The 14,018-nt window shown below is 38.1% G+C and overlaps 1 long non-coding RNA gene across 1 annotated transcript in view; it reads left to right on the top strand.

Moving 5' to 3' along the window:
* Window positions 1-5,394: 5,394 nt before the first annotated feature.
* The window catches only part of LOC118146786 (uncharacterized), a 34,229-nt gene continuing 25,605 nt past the window's right edge, over window positions 5,395-14,018 (top strand). The window contains exon 1 of the long non-coding RNA XR_004732763.3: window positions 5,395-5,481. This is a non-coding gene — a long non-coding RNA (uncharacterized LOC118146786). The remainder of the gene's footprint in view (window positions 5,482-14,018) is intronic.

Here is a 14,018-nt window from a genome sequence, read left to right as displayed (position 1 = left end):
ACCTAGGCGATACCATTCAGGACATAGGCATAGGCAAGGACTTCATGACTAAAACACCAAAAGCAATGGCAACAAAAGCCAAAATAGACAAATGAGGTCTAATTAAACTAAAGAGCTTCTGTACAGCAAAAGAAACTATCATTAGAGTGAACCAGCAACCAACAGAATGGAAAAATATGTTTGCAATCTACCCATCTGACAAAGGGCTAATATCCAGAATCTACAAAGAACTTAAACAAATTTATAAGAATAAAAAACAAACCCTTCAAAAAGTGGACAAAGGATATGAGCAGACACTTCTCAAAAGAAGATATTTATGCAGCCAACAAACATATGAAAAAAAGCTCATCATCACGGGTCATTAGAGAGATGCAAATCAAAACCACATTGAGATACCATTTCACGCCAGTTAGAATGGCAATCATTAAAAAATCAGGAGACAACAGATGCTGGAGAGGATGTGGAGACATAGGAATGCTTTTATACTGTTGGTGGGACTGTAAATTAGTTCAACCATTGTGGAAGACAGTGTGGCAATTCCTTAAGGATCTAGAAACAGAAATACCATTTGACCCACCAATCTCATTACTGGGTATATACCCAAAGGATTATAAATCATTCTATTATAAAGACACATACACACATATGTTTATTGTGGCACTGTTCACAATAGCAAAGATTTGGAACCAACCCAAATGATCAATAGACTGGATAAAGAAAATATGGCACATACCATGGACTACTATGGAATACTATGCAGCCATAAAAAGTATGAGTTCATGTCCTTTGTATCATGTCCTTCGGACATGGATAAAGCTGGAAACCATCATTCTCAGCAAACTGACACAAGAACGGAAAACCAAACCCACTTATGTTCTCACTCATAAGTGGGTGTTGAACAATGAGAACACAAGGACACAGAGAGAAGAACATCACACACTGGGGCTTGTTGGGGAGTTGGGGGCTAGGGGAGGGATAGGTAGGGGTGAGGGGATTTGGGAGGGATAGTGTTAGGAGAAATACCTAATGTAGATGATAGAGTGATGGATTCAGCAAACCACCATGGCATGCGTATGCCTATGTAACAAACCTGCACATTCTGCACATGTACCCCAGAACTTAAAGTGTAATAAATAAAAACAGTAATTTTTGTCAAAGTCACATGTGAACACATATTGAAAAATAAAATAGCTTCTCCATAGGCCGGGCGCAGTGGCTCACGCCTGTAATCCCAGCACTTTGGGAGGCTGAGGCGGGTGGATCACGAGGTCAAGAGATCGAGACCTTCCTGGTCAACTTGGTAAAACCATGTCTCTACTAAAAATACAAAAAATAAGCTGGGCATGGTGGCACATGCCTGTAATCCTAGCTACTCAGGAGGCTGAGGCAGGAGAATTGCCTGAACCCAGGAGGCGGAGGTTGTGGTGAGCCGAGATCGCGCCATTGCACTCCAGCCTGGGTAACAAGAGCGAAACTCCATCTCAAAAAAAAAAAAAAAAGAAAAGAAAACAATAATAAAAGCTAATTTATATTGGAAACCAACAATCTATTGCCACTCTTTTTCCCCATTCTAAGTCCTACTTCTGGAGAGAACCACTTTATCTGTTTCTCCTTTAATTTTTTTCCTGATGCTTACTTACATGTGCCTAAATAATATGCCTAGATTGCTCACTTTTTTTTTTTTTTTTAATTTTTTATTGGATTATAGGTTTTGGGGTACATGAGCAGAGCATGCAAGACAGTTGCGTAGGTACACACATGGCAGTGTGCTTTGCTTTTCTTCTCCCCTTCACCCACATTTGGCATTTCTCCCCAGGCTATCCCTCCCCACCTCCCCCTCCCACTGGCCCTCCCCTTTTCCCCCCAATAGACCCCAGTGTTTAGTACTCCCCTTTCTGTGTAAAGGGGATTGCTCACTTTTATGTCCTCTTTTATTCATTCTAGAAACAAGTGCTTATTGTATACCAGAACTTATCCAGGAACATGAATTAAGGCTGGGTGCAGAGGCTCACACCTGTAATCTCAGTACATTGGGAGGCCAAGGCGGCTGGATCACAAGGTCAGGAGTTTGAGACCAGCCTGGCCAACATGGTGAAACCCTGTTTCTACTAAAAATAGAAAAAAATAGCCAGGTGTGGTGGCCTACACCTGTAATCCAAGCTACTCAGAGGGCTGAGACAGGAGAATCACTTGAACCTAGGAGTCAGAGATTGCAGTAAGCCAAGATTGCACCATTGCACTCCAGCCTGGGCAACAGAGAAAGACTCTGTCTTGGAGGAAAAAAAAGTATCTATTTGACCAATTATTACAATTGTGTTATCATTTCTTATCTACTGATGAACATATTCTCTTTGTTACTACAGATTACAGATTTATATCCTTTTTGGTTCAGTATATACGTATATGTGTGTGTGTGTGTGTGTGTGTGTGTATGTGTATATATATATATATGTGTGTGTGTGTATATATATATGTACCTATATATTGGTCTCCCTTTCCTCGGAGACAATATATAGGTACATATATATATACATACACATATACATACATATATATATATATATATATGTACAATTTTATAGAACTCTAAGGAAAGAGAGGCAATAAGCCTTGTGTCTAGTCCACCAACATCTCCAACAAAAACATTCTGTTCTCTTTATGGAAACTCTCTGAATGTGGATGGACCTGGTAAGAGTTGAGCTTCCATTCACACACAAGAACCAGAGTCAAGTTGCCTCTGTGACATTAGAGGAAACATAGGTGGTAGAAAAGCATGGGGCTGGGATTTGGGAACTTAGTCATGTCCATAATCAGGTCAATAACCACAGTGTTCACAGTGCCTGGCAAATTAGAGTGAGCTAATGTCATTATTTATTATTACATTTAATAGAGTTAACCATTATTTAGTTCATTCTGCTTACCAAACACTATGGATGCTGTTAACTTTCTCATTTAAAAAGTAATAACTAATATTATCCCACTTTTCATGTGAAAAAACTAAGGTCTAAACAAGTGATATAATTTTTCCAAGGTTTTATGACAAAACAGGGATTTAAACCAAAGCCTATTTCCTGAGCCCAAGGTTATCTCATAATCTCATTTTAGTTAAGTCATTCTATAAACATTTGTTGAAGTTGTACTGCATGCCAGTGTCAGACACCTACGGGAATTCTGTTTACACCCTGTTTGGCTCACCTCTGATTCCAACCACGTCTGGATAGACAGTTCCAGGTGGGCTTTGATTCCTGATTCCTGATGTGCTAACAACTTCTCCTTTTAAGCATGTGCCATGCCTTCTCTGCTACTGGATACCACCAGGAGCTGTTCTTGCTCTTGTGAAGCTGGGAAGACTTCAGGAGGAGGTAATACCTGAAGCTGGGATGTGTCTGAGAGTTACCATCCAGGACCACCCTCAGGAGCTGGTGGATAAATAGCAGACAATTCTGCAAAACATTCTGTAGGTTTCTCAGGTCTCAGGTCTTAGGTATCCATTGTCCATAGTAGCAACCTCTCAATCACAGTTTTATATTGACTTTTCCTCCATCTCTACCCTCATTCTTCAGTCTTCACTATTGTCAGCCCCTAATCTCTGCTCCCTGGGATCACCAACCAAACAAGTCACCTGCATCCATGCTCTTGTCTCAAGACTGCTTCCAAAGAAGCCTGAGTCAAGATGTATGGTAAGGGGTAACCCAAGGTATTTTGCCAAGTGCTAATACAGAGAGTGATGTGGAAACCCAGAATGAGGGGCATTTAGACAAATGATAATAGAGAATTGTGGAGAATGCGACACCTAAAGAAAAAATGTTGTTCCATATTTATCCTTTAAGTAGAACACAGTGAGCAAAACAGAACAAATGGACGTTCAATCATCCACTTATTCTTTCAGTAATTAGTCACTGGATGACATGCTTGCTTAAGGATTAAAGCATCAAAACAAAACAAAACAAAAAACCTGCTTTCTTGGGGCTCCTGGAAAAGACAAACAAAAGTGGACAAGTGCTATTAAAAAATGAAATCAGAGTAAAGGACAGAGAAGGATGAAGATGCTATTTTAGAGAGGCCAGTCTAAGAAAGCATTGCAAAAAAAAAAGGTATACTTGATCTAAAAACTGGGCTTAGTGGGTTCCCTAGCAAGTATCTGGTACAAGAGCATTATAGGCACACATGCACAGGGGAGGTGAGGTTAGCAAACAGACAGGAGGCAGGGAATTAGAAGCAGAGCAGGTGAAAGGATAGTAGGAGGAGAGTGGGCCAGGACTCCGTTGGGTCTTGTCTTGCAGGCAGATGAAGACCATGGCCACACTGAGGGCTTGAACCTTACATATATCACTTTTTCTGGGATTCAGTTCCCTCATAAAACAAGGATGGTTTCATAAAAAAAAGAAGGTTCTATAAATTTTCAAGGTTCTTTATAATCCTAGCATCCTATATGTTCTACTTTTAAACCCTTTAGCAACTTTTATATCTTTCTTTGGGAGCTTGGGGAGGAAGGCTTGCAGTCAAGCAAGGTAAGAACACACTGTTTTCCTTCCAACTTGAATACCCTATTTCCTAAGTACAAGTAAAGCTAACGTGTCACTTACTCTGGCATGGTTTTAAGTCTAGGAGAAACTCCGGGCAGGAACCTCAATGCATGGTGCTTCATAGCAGTTTGTCCACTGCGGCTGTAAGTGGAGGCTTGAACCTCTCTCTCCTTCTTTCATGTATCTAATCACAAGCTGAGTGAGGGCAGTGAGAGCAGTTTCTCAACTCACCCCAAGCCCTGAGTTTGAAGAAACAAGTTCCCCCTACTGCACAGAGCCCAGAACCCACCTCTGACATTTGGCATCCATGAGGAGTGGGAGCGAGGCTACAGGAACACCAGCAGCCAGCTCCTACGAGTAAGCTGATCTCCACCTGTGTTCTGTGGCAGAACCTCTCTGGAAAGATTCTGATTGGTGTTATAATACTCTCTTCATTACATAATAAAAGCAAAATTAGGGATACACTTTTTTTCAAGGCAGGAAAGGGAAATTGAATGAAGGTCAGTTTGGCAAAAAAGAAATAAGCTAAACTTTTAATAAGATCTGGGCTTGACTCCTGTTCTCACACTTTCTAGCTATACCTTAGAGGTATTACAACCTCTTCTTTCATCATTTTTTATGCTTTACCTAATATTTACCCGATATGACTATTGCTAGTATCCAAATAAATGCATATTAAAAGTCTTGTTCTAAACAAATAGTAGATTCTGCTATTATTATCATCAATAATGGAAATTATTAGTCTCTCATTGATAAAGAAGAAATTTCAGATCCTTAGAAAAAAATCTCATTGAGCTCTGCCTGCCTATAGTGACATCATAGATGAGATTCTAGGGTCTCTACCATGGATGAATATTCTTTTTCCTTTGGCTTGAAGTTTTAAGCTGCTTACAACATGTGGAATTCAAAGCTGCAGGCACACAACTGCCAGAACTGTCAGGAAGATTAACAACAGGTATTTGAAAAGAAAACAGTAGGCAGTTAAGGAGCTGTTCTTGGAGTATGATTTATGAAGGTTTCCATGACAAGACCATGGTTTTGATGAGAAAACAGTACACATTTCATGAAACTCAACTACATGGGTGTTTTAATAAACAAGTTGTTTTGACCAATAGTTGCTATTCATAGACTAAAGCATCCTTGAGAATAAACAGCCAAAGAGAAATACTAGAGTGATAGAGAGGCAGCCTCAAGGTACACTGTGACAAAATAAGCTTTTTGTGTTTCCCATTTTATATGTCACCTAAACCACAGGTAACTCCTTCATTTATATATACAGAGGTATCAATTTATCAGCCTCAAGCCATGCCTTCCAGAAAGTACCCAGTTATTTTATTAAGTATAGCTATTAAATATTTGATATATTAAAAATTAAAAAGTCTTATAACACTGTATTTAGAATATTAAGGCACAAGAAAAGAAATGGTTTAGAGTTACAGTTTACCACTATGGTCTAAGAATTATCCAATCATTAAAAGGAGTAGGTCCACAGAACTGTTGCTAAAATATATTTGATATGACAATGACCTAGTGCCACTTAGGAGGTAATATACATATAAATATGTAATTTGCACAGTACTTGTTTCTTGTGATAATTTTTTTAAGAAAGGAGAGAAGGAAAGAAAGAAGAAAGAGGAGTGAAGGAAAGGAAGAAAGGAAGAAAAAGAGGGAGAGAGAACGGGAATGTTGCTTTATTCTAAAAATGGGTATTGAAAACTTCTTTTATGCCAATAATTGTGCTTAATCTGGTGATAATTTTTTACAATTACTTCACTCTTCTATTTTCTACTCTATTTGATTTGAGCTCTGTTTTCCTTTCCTGAGAGCCTTTCAGATAATCAGCCACTTTGAACCAGCAATCTTTGCATAGGGTGTTGTGGTAAAGAATTTATCTCCTACTCTCATCAACCATAAGGTACAAAATACTCATCGGGAACTACCTAGCCTTGGCTTCAACTGTCCTCTGCTTTCACCATATTATTCACCTGCTGTCTTCCACTCCAATGAGGCAGTTACAGCCTAAACCAGGTGCACCTGCCAGAATAACTTGATTGGGAAGATTATATCTAAACAAGAATCAGCTATTAAGTTTCATCAAGCCATATTTTTGCTCTATTTCATAGAAACAGCAGGTGAGTTAGACTGGTTGCTTGCTAAAGAAAAACACATGTAGAAGGCTTAAACCTCAAGCAAGCATAGATATAGAAGTGTCGGTGGTGATAGAAATCTAACCCGTAGGACATTTCTGCAGCTATAATCTAAATGATTGAAATGAACATTACTATTTTAGGTTTAACACAGAGGACTTTGTGCCTGCAGGGGTACTTTTGAATCCCCATGACAGTACCCAGCACCACTGAAAAATGTCTCTACACATTACGTAGCTACATGGAATCAGATGAAAATATTTAGAACATATGTCTTCAGCAATGGCTTCTCAGCTGCTGCAAATATATCAAAATGACTATGCTTGGACAAAATGGGAGAAAGGAAGGGAAGTGACAGTTTTAAGAAGATTAAAAAACCAACCAACTTTTAGGAAGATTAAAAAAGAGAGAGCCAGGAGGATCATTTATAAAAAGAAGGATGTAAATTCTTTACAACCTGATTGGTTTTCCCCGGAATTTAGTTGCTTTAACGAAACTGTTATTTCTGAAGGACTGAAAGCCTTTTTTTTTTTTTTTTAAGGTGAATACAGCAGTGCTGAGGGTTGACATATTGTGAGTCTCTGAACTCAGGAGACTATCTCTGAAGACCTAATTAGGTTACAAACATGTGAAAATGAGTTTAGTATCCGTTATGCAGAGGTTCTAAAGGGATGTCAGGATGCTGGATAGTCAATACTTCCCCAACTGTTCCCTTTGCAAACTCTACGTATCACGAGGTTTTTGCCTTTCTACAACTAAGTTATCCTCAAAGAGTCATTTTAACTGGGTGACCTTTTCTGCTGAAAACATTAGAAATGTCTTGGAGTTTTTATCAGCTTTTTTATGATAGAGTTAGTGACAAAATTTGCATATTTTCTTGTTTTTTTTTTTTTTTCAAAATACTTTTCTGCCAAATAAAGTAACAAGTCTTTATTTCTAAAACAATCAATCAATCCAAGGAATTAAAGAGTAAATGTAACCTCAAAATGGGCTTTAAGCTTTATGAACCGAGCTTTGCTTGCTAGCAGCCTCTAATAATGACCTGATGATAATCCATTATTACCACAAGGCAGAGATAACACATGAGACTGAAAAGAGAATGGATTTCGGAGTCAGGAGAATAAGCCACTACTTCGAGTTTTCTGAACATTTTCTTAAGTATGCAGTGAAAATAATAGTATGTACCTTATATCTCAGTTCCTGTAATTAGATAACATAAGAGAAAGCATGCCATCCAACAGAAGTTACTGCACATGTAAAAGTTATTTTTGTTTAGAACCATAGTTTTCCCTGTGGTCAGTACAAGTATTACCAGCAACTAAAAACATAATTGCAGTATTGGCTAATGAGATCAAGATTTTATTATTATTTGATCAATCATAGTCAGAAAGAGAGCACTTAATAATAATGGCCAACCAGATTAAAATGCACACCATTACCCACCTAAATGTATGTTGTTACCTACCAGGAAATGTGAGTAGTAGCCACTAATGGAAATTCCTCTACTAAAGGGTGATCTCCTCATAATAGGTACAGCATTACAGCTCAGTTGCTCAGATGATTCAGTATTAAAAATTGCTATTGGCTGGGTGGGGTGGCTCACATCTGTAATCCTAGCACTTTGGGAGACTGAGGCAGGTGAATTGCCTGAGCTCAGGAGTTTGAAACAAGCCTGAATAAAACTTTGACTCTACTAAAATAAAAAAGAAACGAGCTGCGCATGGTGGCATATGCCTGTAGTCCAGCTACTTGGGAGGCTGAGGCAGGAGAATTGCTTGAACTCAGAATACGGAGGTTGCAGTGAGCCAAAATCGAGCCACTGCACTCCACCCTGGGTGACAGAAACTCTGTCTCTACCAAAAAAAAAAATGCTATGACAGACCTGATGTTTGACTGTATGGACACATAAGTAAGCTAGACTGCAAATTTCACAAGGAGAGGGATCTTTGTCTATTTTGTTCACTATCTATCTCAATAGCTTGGACAATTACTTATACACAGTATGAACTAAATACGTATTCATTGATTATGAGGATAAAATAAAGAAAAATCTCTGAAATTCAGGAAATCTGTTTGACCTTAATTTTCTAGATCTTTGGAGACACTGAGGATTTCAATAAATCAGTTCAGTAACCACAGCTAGGTCGCCTACAGTGAGTTCATTCTCTCTTGGCTTGATAACACTTTAAGGAGAGAGCTCCTGTTCTGGGTGGGGTTCTAGACAGTCCCCTCATAGGTAGCTTTGTCCTATTCTGCCAGCCCCTGCTCTATTCCTTTATCGCTTAGTTAATCATGGACTCTACTTTTCCAGCTAAGCTCATTTTTGTACCAGAAAAGAACTGGCTCTAGAGGGCTGAGTAAACATTCTTTAAAAGGCAGGTGATACCTAGTGTGCACTGAGGTTTTAAATCTATTCAGTAGATTGTGTTAATAAAAAAATTAATCTTCTTGGCATGGTGGCTCATGTTTATAATCCAAACACTTTGGGAGGCCGAGGTGGGTGGATTGCTTGAGCTCAGGAGTTCAAGAGCAGGCTGGGAAATATGGTGAAACCCCATCTCTACAAAATCTAGCTAGACCTGGTGGCACTTGCCCATAGTCTCAGCTACTCAGAAGGCTGAGGCAGAGGAATCTCTTGAGGCTGGGAAACAGAGGTTGCAGTAAGCCACATCATGGCATTACATTCCAGCCCTGGAGACAGAGTAAGACCCCTGTCTTGAAGGAAAAGAAAAAGTGAAAGAAGAAGGAAGGGAAGAAGGAAGGAGGGAAGAAGGGAAGGAGGAAGGAAACAGAGGAAGGAAGGGAGGGAGGGAGGGCAGAAAAAAAGAAAGTTAATCAAAAAAGTGTATAAGATAACTATATCATGTACAAAATAGTTCATTGGACCTATATATGCAAATAGAAGACACAGCCTTTGCATTTGAAGAAGCTTCACAGTTTACTGCATAGATATTATCTATGCTGCTGGCATTTCCTGAACACACACACAAAAGCAATAAAGATTATTATGTTAGACTGGACTCAAAGGTAGAATGGGATTTCAGCTGTTTATGGAGAAGCTTTTTTTTTTCTTTTTTTTTTTTGAGACGGAGTTTCGCTCTTGTTACCCAGGCTGGAGTGCAATGGCGCTATCTCGGCTCACCGCAACCTCTGCCTCCTGGGTTCAGGCAGTTCTCCTGCCTCAGCCTCCTGAGTATCTGGGATTACAGGCATGTGCCACCGTGCCCAGCTAATTTTTTGTATTTTTAGTAGAGACGGGGTTTCACCATGTTGACCAGGATGGTCTCGATCTCTTGACCTCGTGATTCACCCGCCTCGGCCTCCCAAAGTGCTGGGATTACAGGCGTGAGCCACTGCTCCCGGCCTATAGAGAAGCTTTTAATATGAAAAAGGAATGAAAAGTATAGCCTAGGAAAGGATAATATAATATGCAAAGACAGAAAGTGAAAAAGTACAAGGTATATTTGATAAAACATAAGAAGAATCACTGGAATAAGGCAGTATAATAAACTATAGCAAAAGTTAAGGCTAAAAAATGGTATCATTGAAATTAATGGCATTTTGATTTGCTGTGGTATAGCAGAAGGCATCCAGGAGCCAGGCTGTGACACGGATCTCTGAATGGAGCAAAAATCAGAGTGTGGGTGTCTGCAAGGAAGTAGAACAGGGAATTTTCAAATCAATAGTGTTGAAATCTATTTTTTAAGCACTGAATTGATCAAAAATATTAGATCTTCCTGCAAGCTACCATTTTGTAACCTATAATAACAAAATAAATGAAAATGAGCACAGTTTGAAATAAACCAGACAGAAGTGCCTGGTAAAATGATATCTCACATGTAGGCATTTATACATATAAACTTAAGCTCTCTCTGTTATGAAAAACAGGACATAAAAATCCCATTCCCAAAACTAAAGGTATTATTTTAGGTAGATGTTTTCTTTTTTCCCAAATCTTAGTATGCTAGGAAGCAGTGGTTTTCAAACTTTATCATGCATCAGGATTGCCTGCAGAGCCTGTGAAAACAGACTGTTCAACCCCATTTCCTGAGTTTCAGATTCACTTGGTCTAGGTGGAGCTTGAGAATTTGATTTTGCAACAAGTTGACAACTGATGCTGAGTTACCTGCTCTGAAAACTACTCTGAGAATCAAGGGTCTATATTAGCCCACCATTTGGACTCACTGTTACTATAATTTGTCTTGTAAGGGACATCAACAAATAACATTTTGCAAACCTAAGTGTCCTTTAGAAGATTCACACATATTGTTCTTTTATTGGTTGAGATATAGCTTAGGTTAAACCTACTTATGTATAAGGATTGAACACATATTTTAAGAAGAACATTGGACTTGGCAAGTGGAAGTGGAAAGGCCCTCTCTTCCAGGACACATACTTATTAAGTCCTCAATGTTCACTACATAAAAATCTTCTACCCAGCTTGGCTGCACTTAAAACATATTATTTAGATTTAATTTGCAATTTGCAATTTAGAACAGCTGCATTCTAGGTATCTTCCAGGTAGTTTAGTCTTCACCCAATATCTATTTTTAAAAGGGTGAAAGAAATTACATTTGTCAAGCATTGTCTGAAAAATATGCAGGTCAAACGTTCATCTCTAGGTAATTTGTGAGTTAATAACATAGCGGTACATTATTGTCAATTGTGGAATATATTGGAGGCTACTTATTAGTAATGAGAATTAAAAGAATGAAATTTGCAAATGATTTATTTAAAATAAATAATTACAGCAGATGTAGGGTTATTCCTCCAACATCATTATGGCTAGATTGCCTTCTGAAATGTGTTTTTCCAGTGGGAGAAAAAGATTGAAGATGCCTGAAGTCTGTCTTATGTATGTCTTTAGCAGTGTGTCTGTCATGAAAGCATCACCTGTCAAGTATCAAAAACACTGAAACTGTCACATAGATGCTCTTAAATATGTCCCTCATCAGAATCACCTAAAATACCTGTTAAAATGCATATTCTAGGGTTCCCTCTGGACCATAAATAAGAACCTCCTGGGTAGGTAGGGTCTGGGAATCCACACGTTACTGAGCTACCCAGCTGCTCTTCACACATGTTAATATTTGAGAATTGTTCTTCCTAGACACACAATTCTAGGCCCCTACAGAACTTCACAAGAAAATGACATTCTTGTCCTACATTGCAGGGCTTTAGAAGAAGTCATTGGCTGCTCTACTTCAGCAGCTGCTTTTAAAATATGAAGAAGGAATTCTATATTATACATAATCTTATTTAAAATGACCCTGAGGGAAAAGTTTCTATTTTAAGTAGCAATAAATTTTAACTTCTTGGTCTGCTTGTGGTAACCATTATAAGCCATATTCTCATAGCGGACGTCTCCTTGCATAGGATTGTAAAAAAGCTTGGAGCCAAATGTATGTTTCATGCTTGATGAAGAGGACTCTGGTGGATGTCTTTGTAAGGGCTTCCTTTCTACCTCTGCTTCATAGCCCTGGATTTGTTTTTGTCCATTTGTTTCCCTTTCTTATCTTGTTTTCTGTTCTACCTTTTTATTTTATGTATCCCTTACATGCAGTCTTAGATACCTGGTAGAATCAGGTAGTGAATAAGTTTATGCAAATGTATGTATATTGAAATTTGGCAAATGGTATAAACAAAGAGATCTGTCATTAGAAAACAAAAATATTCTTTTAGTAAGATATGAGAAATCCTCCTCTAACATAAATTCAATAATATTTAGTCTAGTTTTTCTTGTGATTTATCTTTTAAATGTATAATAATGGTAGCGGATATTAGAAACGACCTTCTGAGATTGTGACCAGACCTCTGTGTGTGTGTCTTCTTCTTTTTTCTAAACTAGGACATGACATTTTTAAATTAATAGTGTTGAACTCTGTGTTTTAAGCTCTAAATTAACCAAAAATATTAAATTTTTCTGCAAGCAACCATTTTGCAGGAAGTGCATTTTGTTTAGCTGCTGTGATCATTTCCCCTCTGTCTTTGCTTTGGATTTAAAAAAAAAGAGAGAGTTACAACTGTTAAGGAGGCCTGATACAGCCAGGGAAGTAAACCAAATCTAAAAGTGTTGAAGGAAAAGCAAATTGTTCTTGAAATAGTCTATGTCTACACATAACTAGCACAAGATTCCTGAACCCGACCTTCTCTTTTTTAATGCCAGCCTGTCTGTACATGCATGTGTAATATTGCCTGAAAAGCTTAGCTATTTTGGTTGGGCTTTCTGCTGCTTTCAACAAATGGAATTGATACGACAGAAGAAAATGCCAGCCATTAGTGAAGGGTCAGTACTACAGAGAATGGGCTATAGTCTAAATCTGCCTTGGCACTTTCACCAGAGAAAGGACTATTTTCCAAAAGGCAAATATTTGACTAAAAACGTTGAAGTAGCTGGAAGGACTTAGGAGTAAAGTCTATACTAGGGGAAAAGCAAGAAACCACAATGCATTGCATTGGATGGTTAGGAGGTGAGGACAGATTTGGTTGACAGGAGAAGTGATTTTTAAAAATCAACTATCCACTAATATAATATTACATGTAGGTAATTTTAGAGTAACCTTGCTGAAGGCTCTTACGTGGTGAGAAAGTGCAGGAAAGCGTAAACTCTTGCTGTGACTCAGTGGTGTGACCCTAAAGCATCCCTCTACACCAAAGGAGAATACTATTAGAAGTCATTGTATCCTAAAGCTAGTTCCCAAGCTTAGTACATTTCAGGTTGCTATTACTTTCTTGTATATAAAATTAGGCAAAAGAATGATGGAATCTAGACTTGAGGTATGCACAACCAATATATAGCTCAGTAGTAAAACAAGCGTGAAGTCTTTAAAAATATGGATGCAGGAGTAATGGTAGTCAAAGGATTACCAACAATTACACTAGAAAGGAACAATGTTAATACATATGACTAGAATTTGCATATAGTTTAAGCAGTTGTGTAACTGGAGGGGTTTGCCCAAGTTTTAGACTGTTAGAAATAAACTACCCTTTAAATTGAAATTAAGTATTGATTTGACTTAATAGTAATTGCCAATTTCTCTACTTTAGGTTGACTTTATACAATTTACGATCACCATCTCAGTCTAAAACTTCCTTCTAATGAAACAAGAGCAGTAATTTATGTCATATGTCTTTACGTTCCTCCTAGCTGTGTGATAATATATATTTCAAGCACAGGTACATGTTTCTATGTGATTCATGAAAAGAAATATTAAAATTCCGATTTCCTGTTTATAATATGCCAAGTCTGCATATTATTTATTAACATATTTACTGTTTCTACTCTCCTCCTGCCAACACAAACACTAGAATAGATACATCTATACAATTAGAGACTTTATCCATC

The sequence above is a fragment of the Callithrix jacchus genome, chromosome 13, assembly GCF_049354715.1.
Source record: "Callithrix jacchus isolate 240 chromosome 13, calJac240_pri, whole genome shotgun sequence".
NCBI lineage: Eukaryota > Metazoa > Chordata > Mammalia > Primates > Cebidae > Callithrix > Callithrix jacchus.
Note: the sequence above shows the minus strand (reverse complement) of the source record. Positions and strands in the feature narration are given on the sequence as shown.